Below are 22256 nucleotides of genomic sequence, written 5' to 3' on the forward strand. Positions count from 1 at the left end.
GTTGCCAAAATCATATATTAGAATATTAAAAATTATATGTGGAAAATTCTGTGTGACCTAAAAAAACCATTGAACAATTTTATAAATCTTACTTTTCTGTAAACATCAAATATCATTTTTTCTAGAAGATTGTCGCTTCAAATATCGAACATAGCTTTTATCACATTTCTTAAACTTTCCATAGATCTTACGGCTCATATAATCTTAAATAAGACTGATGTATATTTATTATACATTAGAAAAAAAGGATCGAGAAAACTTGTTAAGCTTTACGAATTCTTTATCTGAACGCACGCCGGTGGCACATAAACTCCGGTAGGGAGAAGGTTACATATTGGAAAGAGCAGCGCTGAAAGTAATATCGAAAGAAGAAGACATCTCGTCTGAGTTATAGTCGGTGTAGGAATCGCGACGACTACAATCGTTTTAATAAAACGCAGAGTTTCGCGATCCGCGCCGCGTCGGCTCTTTAAAGGGAGCGCGTGCAAAAAGGGTAGCGCCCGGGGGTCGGCGAGACTGGAGGAGGGGCGCGAGTACGTGGATAAAGCCCGTATAACCGCGGGCCATGTGGGCAAGAAAGAAGGGAGAGCGAGCGTGCGAGCAAATAACGAAGAAAAGTTGGAAGAAAGATAGTAGGGTTCGGCGGTGGGGATGGAAGAGGGCCAACCTCGCTAACTTGAACAATATCTCTCGAGATGCTGTACCGTCGCCCGGAGAATCTAGGCTCGAAACTTCCTTGGTTGAAGCGCATCTCGAGACCGAGTTTCCTACATCGGATGGGAAACTTTCACATATTCCATTCACGACGTTTTAGATCGGTGTTTAAGGAGTAAGACCATTCGAACTGAATTACAAAAATTCGGAGAGACGTTCTTTGAGCATCCATCAAGATGAATCAAGACTTGTAACATTTTAAATATGGTGCAGTTTGTTTGTTGATTTAGTGGCTGATGATTTCTGTATTAAGTATAAGAATGTATTGAGTTGGCAAAATTCAAGCGTTTTTAAGGCCATTATCGATAGAAATCCGTCCTGATCGTTGGGAAACATTTGAAAGAGAGAGAGAGACAAGAAATTTTTTCATTCTGTACTAAACAACCGAACGAACTTATTTATCAGCCCAATACTTATACGAGTGGATTTGCTCAGATATTTCCATTTGTCTATAGTTTTAATATATTGACACTACCATCGCAAACATGAATCTAGAAACATCTAGCAACATTCGTAATTACGTATTATAATATATTTTCATTTATTTCTATTGAGGTGAATGAGAGAAGGTAAAAGAGTGAACAGCGTAAAATGTAGAGACAGCATTTGTTGTTATGAATTTCATATTGTTTATGAAGTATTGAAATGTATTATTAACCCCTTGACATACAATGACGAGTTTGACTCGTCATTCATTCCATTTAATTTGTATGTCAAGGGGTTAATACGTTGTTCATGTTTTATGTGAGATATTATAATAAGTTAACTTTAGTATAAAGGTTTATACAATAAGGCTTTAGTAAAAGGTATACAGGATGAACATTCGGGAGGATGAATGGAGTTAGCCTGAAATATGTAAACCAAGTCCATGTCTATGCTCTATATGGTCGAAATACAGATTCATATATAATAATTTTATTGAAATGGCAGTGAATGGTTCCGGGCAAAATTAATCCTAAAACTTTGAGTTTCGAAGCGTGTACGTAACTTCGGAACTTAATTGGATGCAACAGTTGTTTCGTGGTACGCTTACGAGAATGCGAACAACGAAATCTAAATTCAGGTGATTCTAAAGAGGCAAAGACAAAATTATATAGATATAGATATTATAATAAGTTAACTTTAGTATAAAGGTTTATACAATAAGGCTTTAGTAAAAGGTATACAGGATGAACATTCGGGAGGATGAATGGAGTTAGCCTGAAATATGTAAACCAAGTCCATGTCTATGCTCTATATGGTCGAAATACAGATTCATATATAATAATTTTATTGAAATGGCAGTGAATGGTTCCGGGCAAAATTAATCCTAAAACTTTGAGTTTCGAAGCGTGTACGTAACTTCGGAACTTAATTGGATGCAACAGTTGTTTCGTGGTACGCTTACGAGAATGCGAACAACGAAATCTAAATTCAGGTGATTCTAAAGAGGCAAAGACAAAATTATATAGATATAATATGGTAAAAATTATGTATAGACAGCGGATTTTTATGTAGTTTTAAAAAATATGTCCGCTGAATTTTTAACAGTACATTCAATATGCAATAGAATAGAAAGTATTAGAAGCGAAGTGAATGATGACATTTACTTCATAAATGCAAACTACGTTTAAACTTCATTTTTTAATTCTCACTTGTAAATATTTTATTTCACATAAAAATCTACAATTTAGTAATTCAAAATTCAAACCTGTTAAATTAAAAACCAGTTTACCAAGCTAGCTACAAAAGAGAAGAGCAGTTCTTCTCTATTGCAAAATTTTCAATTTTTCATCGGACTTGCTCTTCCATTTTAAAGGAATTCCAAATCTGTAGAATCGTTCGGTATTCAGAAAATCGTGACTGTTTCACGGCCATTTCGTTTCGGCCGGAAGGTAATCCTTCGTGTAGTTCGTAAAATTTTTACTTCAGCGTGACACGGTTGCTTCGTGGTGTACGGATTCCGGAGCAAGAACAGCCGTAAACAGTGCGCTTTATTTAGCGCCTCAGAACGACCGCTACCGGTCGTAAACTCGGCGAACGATCGGCGTATGCACTCCTGGCCACCATCGACACGCTGCTTGATCCAACACGCGCGTTCCACCAATATTTCGTCTCTCTGTTCATTTCTTAAACAACGGACCAACGCGTGGAAAGATTTTTGGATCAACATTTTAAGATGCGGACACACTAGCAAGTAACTTAAGACATTTCTTGCAGAAGCGGCTCTACTTCGCTCCGACAGTGAAACAATGTAATAGTAAATAAATAGTATCAAAGGTTGACGTTTAGCTGATAGTAGTAGATAATCAGCAGAAGCTTTAAGTATTTATTTTCATCTAACTGCACTCAGTTTTAATGATATTCTCCGACGGCCATTTTGGTATGCTGAAAAATCTTTCCTCAAATGCTTGTCTTTTCCATTTATGTTGCAACAGTTATTCTCTCTGATTGCTAGTATTTATTTTTTAATACTTTCTTGCTTTGTTGCCACCATGTTGAAGATGTCATACCCATGTTTATGCAACTTATCTTTCAATTGTATATTATCCAATTTCTCTTGACATTCAGAGACTTAGCATCCAAGTATTTCAGTTTATTCCAACATTTTCTACGACATCTTCATTCTCTTATTTCCGCTATCCTGTCACCACAGTTTAACGTTCTTTTTATCGTACTCCAAGTGCGTTCTTCCTGATTCCATCCGTATAGTGATATAGGTACCCCAGTTTCAGTGATGTTAAAAACTGACAAAGTTACTACTCTACCTTGTACATCATTTTCCTGTTACTTCATTTTCGTTCGTATCGTTTAATCATTAAAATGTATCATTCAATCCACTACCATTACATACATCATCTCATATCAGTAAGACACAATATACATCTTATTCAAATTCTTCAAATGATATTTATTTGTATTCATACACGGTATCCCTTGTCACGAAACGGTTTGGTACTACGCGTTGGATTCGGTGTGCTCTTACTTCTTTAAATTGCCTCCCCGGGAAGTTGAAAAGCCAGCACGCGAAAGTCCCTCTATTACCCTTACTACTATCTCGACGTTCCACCGCCGTGCCATCTTTCTTCTGGCTCGCATCAACCCAGTACACTCGACTTCGAAGACGGTGCCCGTTCCAGGCTCGCGTTACCACTCCCTTTTGCTTTCCACGCGTATTCATAAAAGCACCGCTACGGAACCGGCAAATCTACCGAATAAATCTTGAAACTCTGACCGAGATCAAAAAAAAAAAGGAGACACAGAAGCGTTATTATTACATATTAAAAATAAACTATCCTTGGATTGTTTAATAAATAATTTATTTGTGTCTTATCTAGGTCACGATCAAATATCTGCAGACAATGTGTGTAGTGTTGAAAAATATGCAGTACATGAAAAGTATTGTACTTTGAGTTAGAAGAATTATTGTGACAATAATGCAGACAATTTTTCAATAACAATAGATTTTAATGTAGATTTTCTCTTTGACACGACGCAATAAATCGTAATAAATATTTTATCATACAAATGCTAGCTGGATGTTACATAACTATGAATACAGTCTATGATAAAGAGCTGGACTCTTATTCTTATCAGAGCGTATTGCAAATGCGACGCATTCGCATAACGAGATAGTGAATTCAATTGGCCGGGAAAGTTTGGCAGTTTCCTTGGGGAAGTTGGTCCCGCGGCGGGGTTGTATTTAAAGGAATCGGATTTATAATCCATTATCCCGGGGACGAGCGACAAAAGTGGCGCCGAAGTTACCGTAGAAAACTACTCGATTCATAACCGAGCCGAGACGCGCGGCCAAACGGCAGTTTCGAGCCACTAAGTTCGCGGCGAACTTTCAAGCGAGCGCGCGCCGCATCGCGCGGTTTTATTGAAATTTCGTCCCGGAGCGTGACACGAGCTTCCGCGTTCTAGTTCCCGGTAGGTTGCTTGGAAACAGCCTCGATCTGACTAAATTAATTCTTCTGCTCCCTCTGTCTTGGATCTCTTCTCAACTATCGTTAGATTAGTAAATCTGTAATGATCGAGGTCACTGATCTCCAATCTACAGATTTGTTAGACTGCAAATTTTTAATTATAAATTATTTATAAAATATAATAAAATTGTAACATAAAGTGTAAGATAAAGATTTTGATATATTAATATGAATATTTCTATGTATATATTTTCTGCATGTTCACTTTTGGTAGAAATACATAAAGTCTAATGACAATAGAATTGCAGGCTAACAGAAAGTGATTTTACTGTGTTCATTCCGGGAAACGTTCGGAAACGGTTTAACGATCGCGTAATGAAACTGCACGCTACTCACCGCGTAACGAGCCCGAGAACCAAGAGCCCGAGAAACTTTAGCATATCCTCGAATCGGCGTGCAACGCAAAGAAGTAGCGCACACGCCATACACGAATATCGATCCCTTACTCGTGAGCGAAGTGAGATTTAGGCTGAAAAACGCCGGCAACACCCCGGAAATGAAACTGTCCATTATCCCGGCGGCAATTCGCGCTGATTCCGAAAATCGTGCGGCGAGAGAGAGTTCGAAGACCCCGAGACGGAGACGTTGAACGACCTCGGTTCCGGTTAATAACTCTGTTTCTCATGCTGGTTTGCGCGCACGAGTTTCCTTACCAATAGCCTAAACCATCGATCACAAACGTTGTTTTATTGTATTTTCAAAATGCGCCCATGTCTTGTTTCGATACTTATCATCGAGCTCGATCGATCATATTCGGAGAAAGCGAGTTCATTATTTCCATTCTTCTTTTACCTTTCCTAAAATTACAATAAAAATTGAAGGCTGTTAGAGAATTGTACAGATTGTGTACTTCTATCCAGTTAGAAAGCATGTATCTATTAGGTGTCATGTTACCTTTTATACAATTTACGTTAGCTACTAACTGTTAGCATATGTGTTCAATGGTAATTATTGTGAATATGGATTTGATTCTCTAACAGTTGAAACGATATCAAAAGAACCATGAAGAAATCAATTCTTCCAAACTATTTGTATCATGTTGGAAGAAACAAAACGAGATCATCATTCTAAACACGTTTTTTTATTTTTTCTCTTTTATAGATTGTGATGGATGGTCGATTGAGGCTTTCAGAGAATTGTGTAGATTCTGAACTTCGATATATTGAGCTACAATACAGAAGGTAAACCGCGAAGCGTGATCAGCGAGATTATTCTGCGGGTAGCGGTCAGATCGGAATTTTCTGGCCAAAATATCATGGCTCCTGAAAGATAGGTGTATAAGATTGTAAGTTTACCTCTAAAAATAGCTGAAGGTGATTTTGGTACAGTCGTCTTAGAGCTCTCCTAATATCTCTTCTCTTAATATCAGAATAATATAAGTTAATCACGTTTCGTGGTCCAGCCTGTATATTCATTGATAGTGTGGGTTCAGATTTGATAGTTTACACGCCTATTCAGTGTTAAAACAACCATAAAAATGTTAATCTTCTCGCACTATTTGTATCATGTTAGAAAGAAGAAAAGAAGTTCATAATTTAAACAATTTTTTGTTCCCTTTCATAAATTGAAAAACTATTAGAAAATTGTATAGAAACTAGTTTTACATATTCTGTTCAAACTACTACGTATATGGATCACTCCATTACTAAATTTCCTACCTGTGTAATGTCAAAACAACTGTAACTATCCTGATCTCGCAAACTCGACATTCAAAACTATTTACATCAATCATTCAAAAATCCCTTCGTTTCTTCTATGCAATGAATCAGATACATTGTTACTAAACTACCCATGCATCCAATGTCACAACAGTCGAAACTACTGTAATCTCTCAATCAAACTCAAAACTATTCACATTAATCATATAAAAATCTCTACGTTTCTCCTGTGCGATCAATCAGATATTGTATCATTAAATTACACGTGCATTCAATGTTAAAACAACTGTAACTGTCCTGATGTCCCAAAACGGAGAAGTATTTACATTAATCATGTAGAAATCCCTTTTTTCTATTCATCTGATCATCGCTTTAGTCTCTATAAATCACTTTGATGATCGTCATTCTGAGAAATACGGTGGTAACAGGCCATTCGTCGAAGATGGCACCGACGTTTGTACGTTCCCTGTGCCGGCGTAAACTGGGACACGTCGAGGGCCGCGGGAGTTGGACAGATTCGAGATAAAGTCCCCAGAACCGAGCGGCTCACCCCAGGGGTTATCAACGCCCTAACCCGCGGCCGGCTAACGGCCGGACGTTCAATTATTTATTTAGTCTATCTTATCTTTCGCGAGCTGTACGACGCTCGCACGAACTTGCGTCGTGAGGCTCGCCTATCCTCGGAACGGGTACATCAAGTGCCGCCATTATCGATACTCAAAAGGGAACTACATATGTTTTGTAACAATGTATATATGATGAACTCGTGTTACATACGAGAAAGAGTGTGTTAAATACGAAATTTTTATACCTTCTCCCATTCCTACCACGTGTGGGTCACTCGAGCTCGGTAGTGCAATCTAATCTTCGCGTAATGTAATCCGATTCACAGGAAATGTTTATGTGAGTTAATCATAATTCAACATCAAAATTTTGATACTTTTGCTTTCGCATTTAACGCAACTTTACTGTCAGGAATTCCATTTGATCAACATTTTCCTTAATTATTTTGTTCCATTGATATACACACATGTGTAGCTACCCAAAACAATCCACTTGATATCCATACATGCATAAATTAAATTTTCATTATGCAATGTAAGCGCTATGAAACAATAAACTTCATATTTTGACTGTTCTGTCAAACACAATGATTGCATTGCAAATGAATTGTAACTAAAATTTGAATTAAAATAATAGTTAAAATCCTGCTACCTTGCAGCTTATCTCAGAGTCTTCGAATTCTTCTGAAACCAGAAAGATTCTTCAGTCAAGAAAAATTCTTATTTCAGTTTCCATAGATTTTTATGAACCATAATTCAAATTTAAGCTAGATACCATAGAAATATGTATAGGATTTTAGAAAAACATAAAATACTGCATAATGATAGTAGACAGCTCACTCATTCCATTCAGGAGCATTAAATGTTTGCATATGTGTGTATGCCAAGTGGATCAGAAATCGTTCTGGGTAGCTGCATGTATATGGTTTTATACGATGAACCATAATGAACGCACGATATGTCTTTACGTATTTCATTTAAAACATGAACACTTTTTTAATTAAACAGAATAACCAGAATTTAAATATGAAGGAAAGCTGCTTTAAGATATTAATAAGGATGCATTTCTACTTTATCTTATTAGATCCGTGTGGCTAATATGAAAATAAAATTGATGTAGAACAATTGAAATTCTTGTAACTAACCCCTTAATATTATTTTTAATTATTTGCTAATTGAGAAGCTTTAAGCTATATAGATAACATTATATTTTAACGCGAACATCGTATTTCGTTTGCGGTTGTGAAGTCAGTTCGTTTTGGCACGGTGTCCTCGTGTCTTGGAAGATAACGCCTCGTTCGCGGGAAGAGCCGTTAGGAACGGAATATATTATCCGTAACAAAGGGTTATTGGTGACGAGGACCGAGCGAGCGAGCACAATCAATGGCGGCCGTGTTGTGACAAAAGGAAACATTATATACGGCTGTCTGACCTCGCGTTTCGCCTGTATTTACAGAACTTTTCTCATCGAACAAAACCTCGCTCTCTTATGGAATAATAAATATTAAATAGCCAGGATGCATGAACATTCGATATTATTATGTTCCAGTATTATTATTGAATTAGCCATTAATATACGTTGCTTCTGATATGAGAGTATAATCTGAACTCAGAAATCTGAACTCAGTCTCTTTTAGAACCGGAAGAGACAGCTGCTCAAGAGTCGCTCTAAAGGAGGCAAGAAGATTCGTGTTAAAGATGTTTACTCAACAGGACAGATATCGAAAACACGATATTCTATCTGAGTTTATCGTTTACCTTGCGAATCGTTAACATGCCACACTGCTCTCGTATAAATGAAAGGAGAGGCTAACACAAACGCGCTTCTCTAATCTGTACTTATTATCCTTGTCGCGACGTTTATCTCCGTTCGAACGACAACCCACAGAGATAATCGGCGTGATCGAGGAAATGAAAGAGACAAGAGAATGAAATATGTATGTACGAGCTTGTCCCAGTGGATAGAATCTGGGATGTGAAATCGCAATATGGTTGGTTCAATCGTGCTTGCGGGGAATAAGCTCATCGAGTATTTATATCCGACATTTGTTACTAAATATTGTACGCGTGTAATAGAAAACTTATTAATAACGGATCTGATACATTTATAAGAAAATTGAATCTAGAGCTTAACACTAGATTATTTAGATTATTTAATAATACATTTGAAATGTGGAAAGCTGCATGTATATCACGATGCTCCAATGACGGATTTTTATCTTTTAAATTGACACTACACATGTTTTACCCTACATAAAAATCTGCATAATTTGATTATAATAATAAAAGTATTATAATAAAAATATAATTATAATAATAATCACTTTTTATTATTTGAAAAGTATTAATAAAATAATACTACAAAAAAATAATACAAGAAAGTATTTTACGAATCGTAAAATCACAAACGACGATAATTAATCCTTCTAATCACAATTAAATATGATTTCCTGTGTATCTCGATGTGAGAAAGACTGTAGAGTTAGCGTGTCATAATACATATTAGTTTCCCGTGCTATAATTATCGACCAGAAACTTATGGTACGTGAACTGGTAGACGGTTTCTCATTATTTATCGCCGGTTTCGGTCATAATGTTTCCTTTTATCTGTCGGCTATCAACGTTTCTTTTCTCGGCCGAGAAATTGGCTGAACAGGCAGATATTATCTGTCTTCTCTGGTTCGGTATAGGCAGTGAAATTAAATAAGCTGGGTCGACAGAAAATAAACGTATATTATAATTAAAACATTTGATCAATCGTTATCTAATCCCAGCTTCGTTTCTGTTGCAGGTATGCATTAATTGAAAGGCGAAGTTGCGAAACCGGCACTCGGGTTTCAGTTTCGAGCGGAAGCAGCGATGAACGATAAGTAAGGATAAACGTAAATCACGTGGATTGACTGTATAGCCCCGGTATCGATGCGTGCGGTATTATTCAAATATGCATGACTTCGGCCGTGCACATTCCATAGGTACGTACGTATGTATGTGTGTGTTAAGCGTCGGGAAAAGATCGTGCGAATTTTTAGTACTAAATTTATTTAGACTATCTCATATCTTTATTTAAAATATTATTTTATTCAACGAGATTATCACCATTTACTACCACGACTCTTTTCAAATTTACAAGCTGATACGTCCATCTTCTATAAAATTGAGTATTGTTTTCAAAAAATGAAGCAATCGCTTTTCTCATTTCAATAATTTATTTCTTTCTTTGCATCCTTCATACCATTTCTTTGCGGTTTTGTCATTAACGACACTTTCCCTACGAACACTACAAATGCGCCTTGTTACATTCTGCTAATAATAACAAAATTAGCACGAAAGCATTTTAGAATGTACCTCAGACTACATATTAAAATGGATTTTATCTTGGATCGTTGAGAAATAATAGAACCAAACTCCATGAACGATCCAGTGTAATACTCTCATTCATACTTTATTATGTAATCCTGTTTAACCTGATTTTAATGTTTGCAATTGATAACTGGAGCAACTGTAACAAACATTAAAGCAAAAACGAAAGCTATAGTATTTTATAATACTAATACATTTGCATATTTAAAAGTTTCACTTTTAAAATTGATAAAATCGAATTTTATCTAATCTATAGTGCAATCTTTGCGATCAGCAAGTAACAGTCAGTAGTAACGCAAGTACAAAAACAAGTATTAAAGTTAGCCGAGCAGGATTTAATTAAAAAGTATTCAGACATTTATGAAGGAAGTTGAAACGACAGCTGGCTGCTAGACCATTGTAGAATACTCTGCGTTAACTTAGTCAAAAGTAAAACTGTAAGTTTTTAGCCCACGCTGCATCGACCCCAATTTTTTTCGTTGACTTTTTTTTTTAGTTTACGGTGTCAGCGGAGTGGAACGAATAAACCGAGTGTCCGGAACGTTACCGATCGCGAGACAAGCTGGGTTTAAACTCGTGCTTAAAGAACGTCACGCGCCATAATCGGCCGGGGCCGAGCATCGAACGCGATGGGCTGATTAAACGCGTGCCATAATGTGCGCGGACTCGTGTCCGAGGCAGTAAAGTCAAAGCACGTTCCGAAACAACGCGCTTGGATGCCAAGCGCGCAAACTAATGAAACCGACCTTTTATGAAACATCAATATTAGATTAGACACGTGACTCAAATAAATGGACATAATGAGAAGCTTACCTCGTTACATTTATTATTTTCTAATATTTTATAGCTTTAAGATAATAACATATTGTTAAGGGGGCAGAATCCGATAGCGGGGCGGTAAATATCGTACATGAAAAATGGAACGTCCCAATTCCATTTTTGTTTGAAGAACGTGAAACGAGAATTGTAAAATCTCATGTTCGAATCTAGTGAAGCAAATTTTTACACAAAATCAATATTCGTATATTTTATTTGAAATCAGTTTTATATAAGGGATCTCGTCTGTTTAAACATCTAACTTATATTTGCCCCTGAGAATTGTAAAATCTCATATGAAACGCTATGCGACACAGAATGCAAAGCAGAATTTTACACAAAATCTACTTTTGATTCTTTTTAACACGTAACTTTTATATAAATCTGTTGGATTGTCTGTTTCATACCTAACTCATTTTTTATGTGAATGAACTGTCAAGAATTCTAATTATGAGATTACCAGATTTACTATTTCGCCTCTTTGACTGAAACTCTGTAACTGTAAATTTTGGCTACTCTTAAGTCTTCTTGTCTCATGAAACACCCAAGTTATACTTTATTCATTTTTGATGGGAACAAACTGTGAAGAATTCTAAGATTATCAGATTTAGATTCTCTTTGTTTTTGTTCTCTCTTTCCATCCCCATTTTCTATTCGTCTTTGAGGTGAATCGGTGACGTGCGAGAGGGTGGTCGGTTCACCGATTACTCGGTTGCCGGATAAGAGTTCTGGGCTTTAGGCGCGAGAAGGCTGCCTTCCACCCTCTATGAGAGGGTGAAAAGCACGTGCACTCGTTCTACTCTGTCGAACGCTTAAAAATGAATTCAGGTCACGGGGAGGGAAAATAATGCGCGACAACAACCGATCCCAAACGCCTGGATTCCTCCAACCGGGATCGATAATATTCTACGCATCCACTGTACTCAACTTTCAATTATTTTACATCAGATTTGTAGCATTAGCGAATTTCTACAATGTAAGGATTTTCATTATCTAAATTATTATTATCTATTATTCTATATATTTTTTTAAGATTATGTATAATTTTATACTATTCATTGAATATTCTTCTATTAGAAAATGATAAAAAATCTGCATATATAGTGCAATCTATACGAATTGCGAATATTTTTAATGGTTAAAAATTAAAAAACACGTAGAATGGAAACCCAACTTGAAACTATACGCTTGTTAAAACATTTGATAACGTTACATTTTTTAGACATATCAGTAGTTATCATTTATCCGATTCTCTTTTGTGATACTTTGCTGTTGTTACGTCTGATGGATGTTGTTTTCATTAAATTATTACAACGTCGTTATTTCGCCAAATATGTTTATGATGCATACCATACACGTTTCATGATGTTTTATAGAAACGTTGGTATCAGGGCTTAAAGAAAGTCAAGGGTCGGAAATGAAATTTTATGTAGAAATATCTACGGTGTATCAGAGCATGTCTAACAGTGGAAGATTAAATTCCGTTTGTTTCAATATACGACCGGATAAAACGAGAGAGACCTTTTCAGTATTTCTCGTATACAAGTTTTCTGTCATCAAGACAATTTTCTCGTTTTACTTTCTTGTGTTCTTACTTGGGAACTTCCTCCTTACGATTTCTGTCAATGTTTTATTAACCACAATTCCTATGACAATCTTTATGGTCCAATTACAGCAATAGAATAGAATAGTGGGTACTTTCGTCGTGACCCTGACAAAAAGTGGCTGGTCTGGGTTCGATCGAAACATCCTAATTTACTGAACCACGTGTCCTCTAATTGCTAACAAGAACTTAAACAGTAATAAAGGAGGCCGCTATAATTTCTTGTATTTCACTGTTGGTATTTTTATTTGTTTAAGCATATACATAAGCATATATATAAACAATTATACATAATTACCACTTCGAATAAAAGTAATGATATTAGAGGTGTTTTTAAGTAAATTTATTACATAGATATACAATAGAAAAATAATAATATAAAGTTATAAATAACTAACATAGCAATAATATATAAGATAATTTTAAAATCCGGTGGAAAAGTTAAGATAGTGGGATATTTGTATTTGTTTCTCGCTTGAAAGTAATTGAATACATTAAAATACAAATAACATTTGAAGCCGTAGAAGAAACTCACGAAGGCCGCACGTTCCCCACCTCTGGTATACGAATTAGTAACATTTTATATCCAACCTCGTTTATTAGCGAGTTTACCACCGCTGTTTCGGAACCTGTTTCATCCCTTGAAACAGGGCTCATCGGAGTAAATCGCAGAGCAGATATCACCGCGATCCAGACCGATGGGAATTTCGAATTCCAGAACGTGGAAAACCAGGAGTGGTAACGGCAAAACGAAAATGTTACGTGATTCGCCTGTAACACGATATCTTGTTCGAGTTCTCAGCTCGGATTAGCGCCGGTAAATACATTGCCTAGCCAGTAACTGCGATAACACGGAGTCACGGGTCCGTGACTCGTCGCCTCGCAATCAGTTCCACGCGTAACGTTCTCATGCGAGGAAGAATTAAGAACGATATCAAAGGACTGAGTTCCCGGTTAAAGAAAACCTTATTCAGTGTTATCAGCCTTGAAGCTCGAACAATTCAGTGAACTGTTGGCTCAATTTTTCAAAAGAAAATTAGTATTTAGTATGTTTTATTTTTTACGGTAAGATTTTGCAACGAAAAAAATTGAAACAAGTCTCAGGCATATACGGTGACATTAATAAAATGTCAGAATTTTTTTTAGGTTTTTCTCATGACACTAAATAGCGAAAAATTTAAGAAACCTGAATATTCAAATGCTTTGCATTACAAAACAATCTCTTTTCCTCACCTCGGTTGAAAAATGGCCTAAATCCTCCATTTTTGGTAAGGCACCCAGGTTGTGTGTTTCAGTTGGCTCAAGGATAGTTTTTATTACCTTATACGTCTATACCCTTTCTCTTTCGTTAATAAGATTGATTATGCATAAACAATTTGACGTGTGTTACCGATCCATCTATTTTCGAGAAAGTCGCTTTATAATGCTTAGGTTTTAATGCCAACAAATATGTAAATGTAAAGTATTGACGTGGGCTTTAATCCTACAGTTATTTCAATCTATGCAGAATACAATCTTGTTTCAGTCTTGTTCACCATTTAACGAGCTTTACTACCGTGTTACGATCAGAACCGAGTAAATAAACGTTCACTTTTTCAAATATCTCGTTTCTTTCATGCTACCAGTATCTCAGTAAACACAGAGATGCCCTTTAGGCATCCGTAAATGTCTATCCTTCAAATAACTTACAGACATCCGCAGATACTTTTAGCTAACTGGTGTTGGTATTAGTCTTCTCAGCCCTGATAAAGTAAGCCGTAGTTCTGAGGAAATATTCGAATCATTCCTTTCGTACACCCGCAGGCCTCGACAATAAAGATCGTATAATAAGGTAAATGTCCCAATTTATGCCTACGTTATAATTTCTACTTAGTTCCTTACTTTTCTATAATTTTTAGGTAACAAATAAAATTGTGAAATAAATGAACAAATTGGGATATTTACTCCATTGGCCGTGAAATTGTAGTGTTTCAAGATGCTAACTAATTATGTTATGTTATGTTGTTTCTTGCTTCTCTTAAACATTTTTTATCGCACGTTTGCAGTTCTGCATTGAAATTCTAATATCGCTTGACGCTCGCGGCACGATCGGATCCGAATCCGTCTTCGGCGTTGTTGTTAACCTTTAACGAGCTCCTCGCCTCGCGTATTTGGAAATCTATTAAGCGCGAAAGATCAGCCGCGAGTTGAGCCAAACCGGTCACGATCACGATTCGCCCTGGCGTTGATTACAAGCATCGAGACCACCCAGTCGAATCTTTCGCAGAAATATTAATAGCAAATGTAAGTACCGTTGTAGGATTTTGTGTCACCGGTTCAGATTTCGTTACACGAATCTATATAACTAAGACAAATATTGTTTTCGTGGATTGTTTAACAGAGTTAAGGTGGCTTAGAGGATCTTTCGTAAAAATATTAATGCTAATTGTATCGTTGCATATTTTTATCTCATGGATTCAGGTTTCGTCGATCCGAGATTGAAAGGAGAGTATATTTGTAAAGCATCGGGCAAACTTCATTAATAATCGTGACCGGACGCGAAAACAGCATTCGTAATGACAATCTCGCGTAGCCCTTCGTGTCACGCGTAACAATTTCGAAATACATTGTCAATTATTTCGGGAGAATTTCATTTGATGAAACGAAAGGCGAGAAAGCTGTTTGATTAATAACGATTGTATTTCGTATCTATTGACTAGTCGGATTTGCGAGATAACATTGAATTTGGATGATACGCATCGCCACTGGCCTTAATGAGCTCTCGCATTCGGTTATAGAAAACTCCGAAATAAATTACAGTACGCATGCAATAAATCAGCATCGCATAAGAATTTGATACCATTTGTTGTCTCAAATCTCTTATATGAGATTCACAAATTTTGTGCCTATACGAATGTAAGGCTCATAGCCAGTGTAGCCTTCGCAAACCCTTTTGTGGAACTTCGGCCCAGACCTGTATTTCCTTTAATTGTAAGAGGCCTGCTTTGATGGGATGCAGTTGTCCCCATTCTAATTTCCTTACTAGTTATGCTATTATGAATAATGGAGTTAATGCGAGTTTTACTTCCGTTGTCGACGGAGTATCACCGTTGGAACCGCGTCTTCTCGTTTTTCGTTCCCCGGAGTCGGTCGCTCGCCGGCTGGCCTTTCACCTTTTAACCCTAGACTCTAGACGGTGCTCGTTTAAAACTTATCCGGGCTCCATTAAAGCTCGCTTCGCGTGCTCAACTTTTGACACGATACGCGATTAATCAACGCGGCATTAATCACCGGAAGAGAAACACTCGCCTCCCTCTTTCCTCGTTTTGATCCAACTTCCAACGGATTTTCACATTACAGTTCGCTTCGTTATTTATATTAGTTAGTTAGTAGTTCCCAACGAATACACTTTTATTAGTTACCAACACTATCAATTGATTTTCAATAGCAGACTATAGATTTTTATACAATTGTAGAAAATTATGCAGCTAAAGAAATGCAACGACCCGCATAATTTATGGAAATATATGTACGGAGTGTTCAGCTATTTTAAGGAGTGTAAATTCTTTGTATAAATCATCACACTGCCAGTTGTACCACCGATAGCCGCACACCCCTATACAGGCTGTTCACTTACTACAACGGAATAAGACGAAAATTTGTTCGTTCCTGTTTTTGTCTTCCAGGAAATTCGCTCAACATATCTCGTTATAGTTTATTCTTCAGACTTAGATTCGTGTTTTCATGTATTTATCAAAATTGCCACCACTTCAAACAATTTCTATAATAACAACACGTGTCGCCTAAGTTAAATGTTATATTTGATTCCTAATTACCCAGTAAAATAAGCATGATTCATACATTTTTATCTAATTTTTCGACGTAGAATTACTTCCTTTTCAGTTGTACCACAAATCACTTACCACCTTGTAAATAGTTAATTTAAATCACGTATTTTCAAAGGTCGTTAACAACTGCTGCCTTCAACGAACATTTATCTTTTCGTACAAGGAACGAGAATGTTAGCAAGACGAAAATCTCGTAGTCGGCGATAGAAAGATCGACGAGGATGGAGGGTGACAAAAAGAGGAATAAAACCGAGAGTGTCTAGCGTTGCTGGACGTAGGAAAGTATCCGGCCATATTTGTTCCGCGTGCGGATGTAATACACGAGTCGACGCACGTGATGCGACTAGAAATGTGAAACCCGTAGCCGGGTATGGCTTCCGTTTCGATTTCGATCGGTAATCGCATCGCGGCCTGAAAATTATTTTCTCTTCCTTTCGCCTTAGGCATTTAATTCCTAAATTGACTGAAACCTGGCATCGGAAGCAAATAATGTAAACTAATCGTAATAACTGTAATGCTGTGTAAACATCGATTCCCCTTTTCAATAGCGCGAAACCGCATTCAGTTACCCATTACTATAAATCAGAAAAAGTTTGCTGGTATAAAACACGGTTGATTTGCTGAACTGAATGAGCAAACAAACCGGAATAAATACCGTTTCCGTCGTACTTTTACACTCTGTCTGACAGCGGTATTGTCGCCGGCTACCACCGATTTCAACTATCACGTTAATCGATTAATTAGACGCTCATGCTCGCTCGTAAAACCCACAGTTTTATTGTTCGGAAACTCATAAATATCGAATAATTGGCAATAGCGACTCGTAGGAACTCACGGGGAGCTGCTCCCACGCTCTTCTCATAGTTTCTGTTGACCATTTCTTTTCGCACTCGAACCGATAAAACGTTCAACGAATAATTTAATGCAGAATTGTATTTGCTATAAGTACAGTTTAAGAAATCTGACTTGTACAGATGCTTCATTGTTACAATTTCATTATTTATGTGTTTTTCCAGGTTGTAACAGGTGCAGTCTTTAAAATTCAAATCTTGCTTCATCCGATTATTATTTGTTCCTGTCATTAAAAAATTCTCCTGGTAAACGGTTCCAATCCGTAAACTAAATAAAAACGCACCTCGAAGAATATTTTGCAAGTGAACCCTAACAGTTTTGGAAATAAGGAATAATGAAGCATCCTAAGAGATGGAAGAAGGTGATAGAACAGAACGGTTCATACAGAACGCAATAAATCAATCTTAAACAACAAATCGTCTGTTCATTTCTTATAAAAAAAAGGAAGAAACTTAGTGAGACACTTTAATACAAAAATTTTATTAATTTATTTCGAATAAAATTATTTGACATAAGAGTTCCATTACGATTTTTCATGAATAACTTAAATTACGACGTGATATGAAGTTTTTATTATACTAGAGTTAAACTGACAGCTTTAAGTCTAAATTTCGATAATTTATTAAATGATTTTCGAAGCAAGGTGCAATTCAGGGGGGAATTAACAGAGACATTTCTTTGACTGTCGATTCCATTTGAACGTCTGTTTCCACACTGGGTTCCCTCTCTTCGGATAACGTCGTCGATCAAGCGTGGTTCATCAATCGCGAATGACGCTCCTCGCGCGGTCCTCGACGGGTTCCGTTTACACGTCAGGAACACTGAAGAGGCGTACGCTCTTCACGTCACCGAGTGAATCCTGTTTCCCTTCGAATCAAAGGGACACGCCAACCCAACGCGCCCGGCTTCCTCGATTCCTTGCCAGCTCGTTCCTTCTCTCGTCATGAAATTCTAAAATCCACCAAAGACTTCGTCAACCCTGCGCGAATATGCGCAGTCGGTCAAACGTATCTGCTTGTACTAGATCCGAATATCGTATCTTGAGTCATATTTTTGTATTGCCACTTGTGTACCTAAGTAAATTATTTGATGTACGATAAAAAATTTTAGACAAATGTTGGATAGTTCCCACGGGGACATACAGTTCAGTAATTATTAATTTTAAGCCCTTATTGGTAGGACACCTTTCCTTCACTCAGAATTTTGTGTTTTATTGAAATTCGAGAAAAGATATTGGACGGTTTATTTAAAAAACTGAAGGTCACTTTCATATCTTGATAAAAAAGCAAAGAAGCAAAATACAAATCAGAGCATTGCATGTCCCCCTGAAAGCCATGCGACATTTGTTTAATTAACGTATAATAATTATCTTACAAGTTATTTGAAGTCGTCATTCTTACGAGACTCATCCTGTATACAAGGTGTCTTATTTTAATATATTACATCAACAAGGAAACTTTAAATATAATAGTTTTGAAGTTTTGAGGGGAACATCTGAGTTTAAGAATTTTTACAATCTTCCTTTCTTAAAATAAAACTTGCAAACTTCAAGTAGCTTCATTTACATATTTTGGTGCCTATTCTGGCTGTTTCATTGCCCCATTTCGTGCTGCTTCCATTCTAGTTGCTCCTTGATCGTTGCCGTTCTTACAAATAGCCTACCGCACTCTCATATTTCCGGCTTAATCGACCCCCTTACAATCCATCCACACTTTATATTATCAACCCCTGCAATTCTTACAGCTCACATCCAACTATAAATCTAGATCCACGTATCGCCACTCAAAAAGAATTCATAATACATGTACATAATTATACAAGAACAGAAGATTAGAAGCATGATAATTATTTTTTAAGTATATAAGAAATTCCGGTTTCGATTAGACTTTCTAAATTATATTATTTTACTACTATATATACACCTGCAGTCTAATTGGTACATCAATATTGTTACTGGACATTCGTTTGTATAATACTAGTCTAGAATTAAAGCGTCAAGGTACTTAATAATGCGAGAGGCGATGCTCACTAGTTGGTCTCTCTATTCCTTGGTACTATACTTGAAAAAAGGCCTATGAAAGACGTTTTCATTGATATTATCTCTGAAAGAGTTCTTCCGGCCTATTTTACGAGATTCTAGGGAAACACTCTTAGCCCGAGGACGTGTGGAGTCTCTACACATGGTTCGGCAAAGTCGAATGAAGTCTGTATACGTGTGTTCTGAAGAACCGACGGGAAACGGGCAGCGGGAAAAGAAACTGGTGAATCACGGGTCGCATCTGGGTCAGTGGACCATTGTTACGAGTGAATATTAAGGCTTGTTCCGAGAGCGTGCGATGGTCAGAACCACGTGAAAGTTTTAATTCGACTGAAGAAGGAGTCGACGTCTTACCGTCGCGTCGATGATCCTTGAAACGCGTAAACAGAGGGAATGAGTCATGACTCTAGTCATTCAAAGCTTTTTCCTGCAGGCTGCTACCTTGGAAGAGTGCATTGAATTTGAACGTCACATTGAAATTTAGTCTGTTATGCTGAATATATTTAATCAGCAAGTAATTTGTTAATTACTTTTACACATTCTTAAATGATTAAATCGTTTCGTTATTCGAAATTTATTAAACATTATAGATTGTTAGTAGCTCGTACCGTTAGTTTGCTTCCTTGGCTTGCTTCCTTAGCTGCTTTTCTATAATCACAGTTTGTGCTTATTATTATTGTATGACAGATTGTACATTTACAATTTACAAATAAAAAAAATGGTGGTCTAAATCTATCGCTTCGCAATTAATTCATTAATTTATTGTATAATACAAACTTCATACATAATAATAATAATTAATTTAACTTGAGACTTGAAATCAGTTAAACTTCAGATATTTTGTGTTTTTTACCATTGTAGACATTTGTCTTTGAAATTTCTCCGTAAAAACGTAAATGTCTAATAATAACTGTTGCGCAGCATGTGAATAGACTTGATACATTTTCAAGCCGTCGGGTCCTCTCTTTTTCCACTTGATTATCCCTCTCGGGTAAATCCAGACAAATCGCACAGACACTCCCAAGTCAGTTAGTCATCGGAATCGTTGGGTGGGCCTCGGGATCTCAGGAACCCGAAACCACTCACAATCAGTCCAAACACGGTTCTTTCGGATCTGACGACCGTCGACACGTTGTACCTAAACGTTCACGCGAGAATCCTCTTTCCCACACTGTAATCACGTCCCAATGCGCACCGTAAACAACTCGTACCGCCCGTTCAATCAATACTTAATCAACATAAAAGCGTTTGAAACGTTTGCGCTTTCATCGGGGCTCGTATCGTGTCCAAATACTGGTGGATGCAACGCAGAGGGCAAACAAACAATTATTTGACGGTCTTATTAAAAGACTCTCGTTCACCTCGTGAAAATGAACGGGGTTTCCGTTATGTGGCAATGAAAGATAAAAATTGTAAATAAACTATAGCTTCATCTACGACTATGTGTGAGGATGGAAAATTTTGCATAAGAAATTTTCATTTAATTTGTAATAGTTCTTAATCAACTATGTTAGTCAAATGACACTCTAATAAATGACAACTATAAAAGAATTGCAATAGTATGAAAATTTTAATAACAATTTTTAATTTATTTAGTTAAAATAAATATTTTTAATACTAATTGTTCTTATTATATACTTTTTAGGAAAACTAATTAGGTTCAATAAAATTTAACTTTAAAAATGAAACTGTATTCAAGTTCTTGAAAATTCAAGTTTTACTTTTTCCTCTAAAATTAAAACTCTCATTTTCAAATCAGCCATATGTCAGCCGTGTTAAAATACATAAACTGTTATTAACAATTTCTCAGTAACTTCGTGGTTAATCGGTTTAAGACTTTGCACAGGAATACATTGTAAAATTAGTTTTGCTTCTAATCTTGAAAGTAAATTTGACTTTTGATGTTACCTCAAGATCTACTTTGAATATCACATTCTACTTGTAACGAATAGGACCTAACTGACATATTTCCATGCCTTTGACATTTCGAATGCGAAGATACCTCTTCAGTCTCAAGACGATGCGTCTGTCTTTTGAACGATTTCGACTGGTTCAGCTGGCCGGACGAGGTTAATCGGCATTTGACCCAATTCCCGTCCCTCGCGCCTTGAAAGCGAACAACCGAAGAACAATGGAGACTTTAAACGTCATATCTGTCTGCTCCCGGGACGGATAATTCTCCTTGCGGCCGTTTCCCCGATTCTAACGGGTCTTAGGATAATGAGCGACCGAATCACAATTACGGACTCTCCTTCGTCCCCGCCTTCTCCTTGTACGCATCCACCTTTTCAAGGATTTTAATTGCAATTATCACTAACTCGCCCCGTCTCGTCAAATTATCATTTTTCATACGTGGTCTCTCTCGAAGATCATTGAATATCATGCATCGATATTCTTCAGAAGGAGATAAGTTCAAAATTGTTTTAAAAAAAACGGCAGATTACTTGGATTATTAAAAATGAAAATCCTTATGATAATTGCGTTTGATGTATTGTGCCTATTTTATATTGTGCATTAGGTGCATAAATAAGTTTAGACACCTTTTTTAAAGATTTTATTTTGGGAAATAATCGCCATTACTGCTTACGCATTTATCCCATCTGTTGGGCAATTTTCTCTTCTCTAAAAACGGATGCTGTTACAAAATAATGTTGGGGAAGGAATTAGTATTTGTATACATTTCATAATTCTGTTAAAAATCAACATATGTTTTAAAGAAATTATTCAATTTTTTTATGTATACAGCAATAAAATCATAAATGAGTCAAATTGACTCGCTCCGGCAATCTAATGTTAAACATATTCTTTTTATAATATGACCTCGACACTTTTTGTGCCAAGCCACAGATTCGAGATA

General features: G+C 36.7%; 1 long non-coding RNA gene across 3 annotated transcripts in view; it reads left to right on the forward strand.

The window, feature by feature from the left end:
- LOC113464018 (uncharacterized) overlaps positions 1 to 22256 on the forward strand; it is a 73105-nt gene that overhangs the window by 11374 nt on the left and 39475 nt on the right. For 2 of the 3 annotated variants that reach the window (XR_003388847.1, XR_003388849.1), the window contains exon 2: positions 9695 to 9875. This is a non-coding gene — a long non-coding RNA (uncharacterized LOC113464018). The remainder of the gene's footprint in view (positions 1 to 9694; positions 9876 to 22256) is intronic. The other variant, XR_003388848.1, reaches the window with a different exon arrangement.

Source organism: Ceratina calcarata, unplaced genomic scaffold, assembly GCF_001652005.2.
Source record: "Ceratina calcarata isolate Rehan_Ccalc_2016 unplaced genomic scaffold, ASM165200v1 scaffold227.2, whole genome shotgun sequence".
Classification (NCBI taxonomy): domain Eukaryota; kingdom Metazoa; phylum Arthropoda; class Insecta; order Hymenoptera; family Apidae; genus Ceratina; species Ceratina calcarata.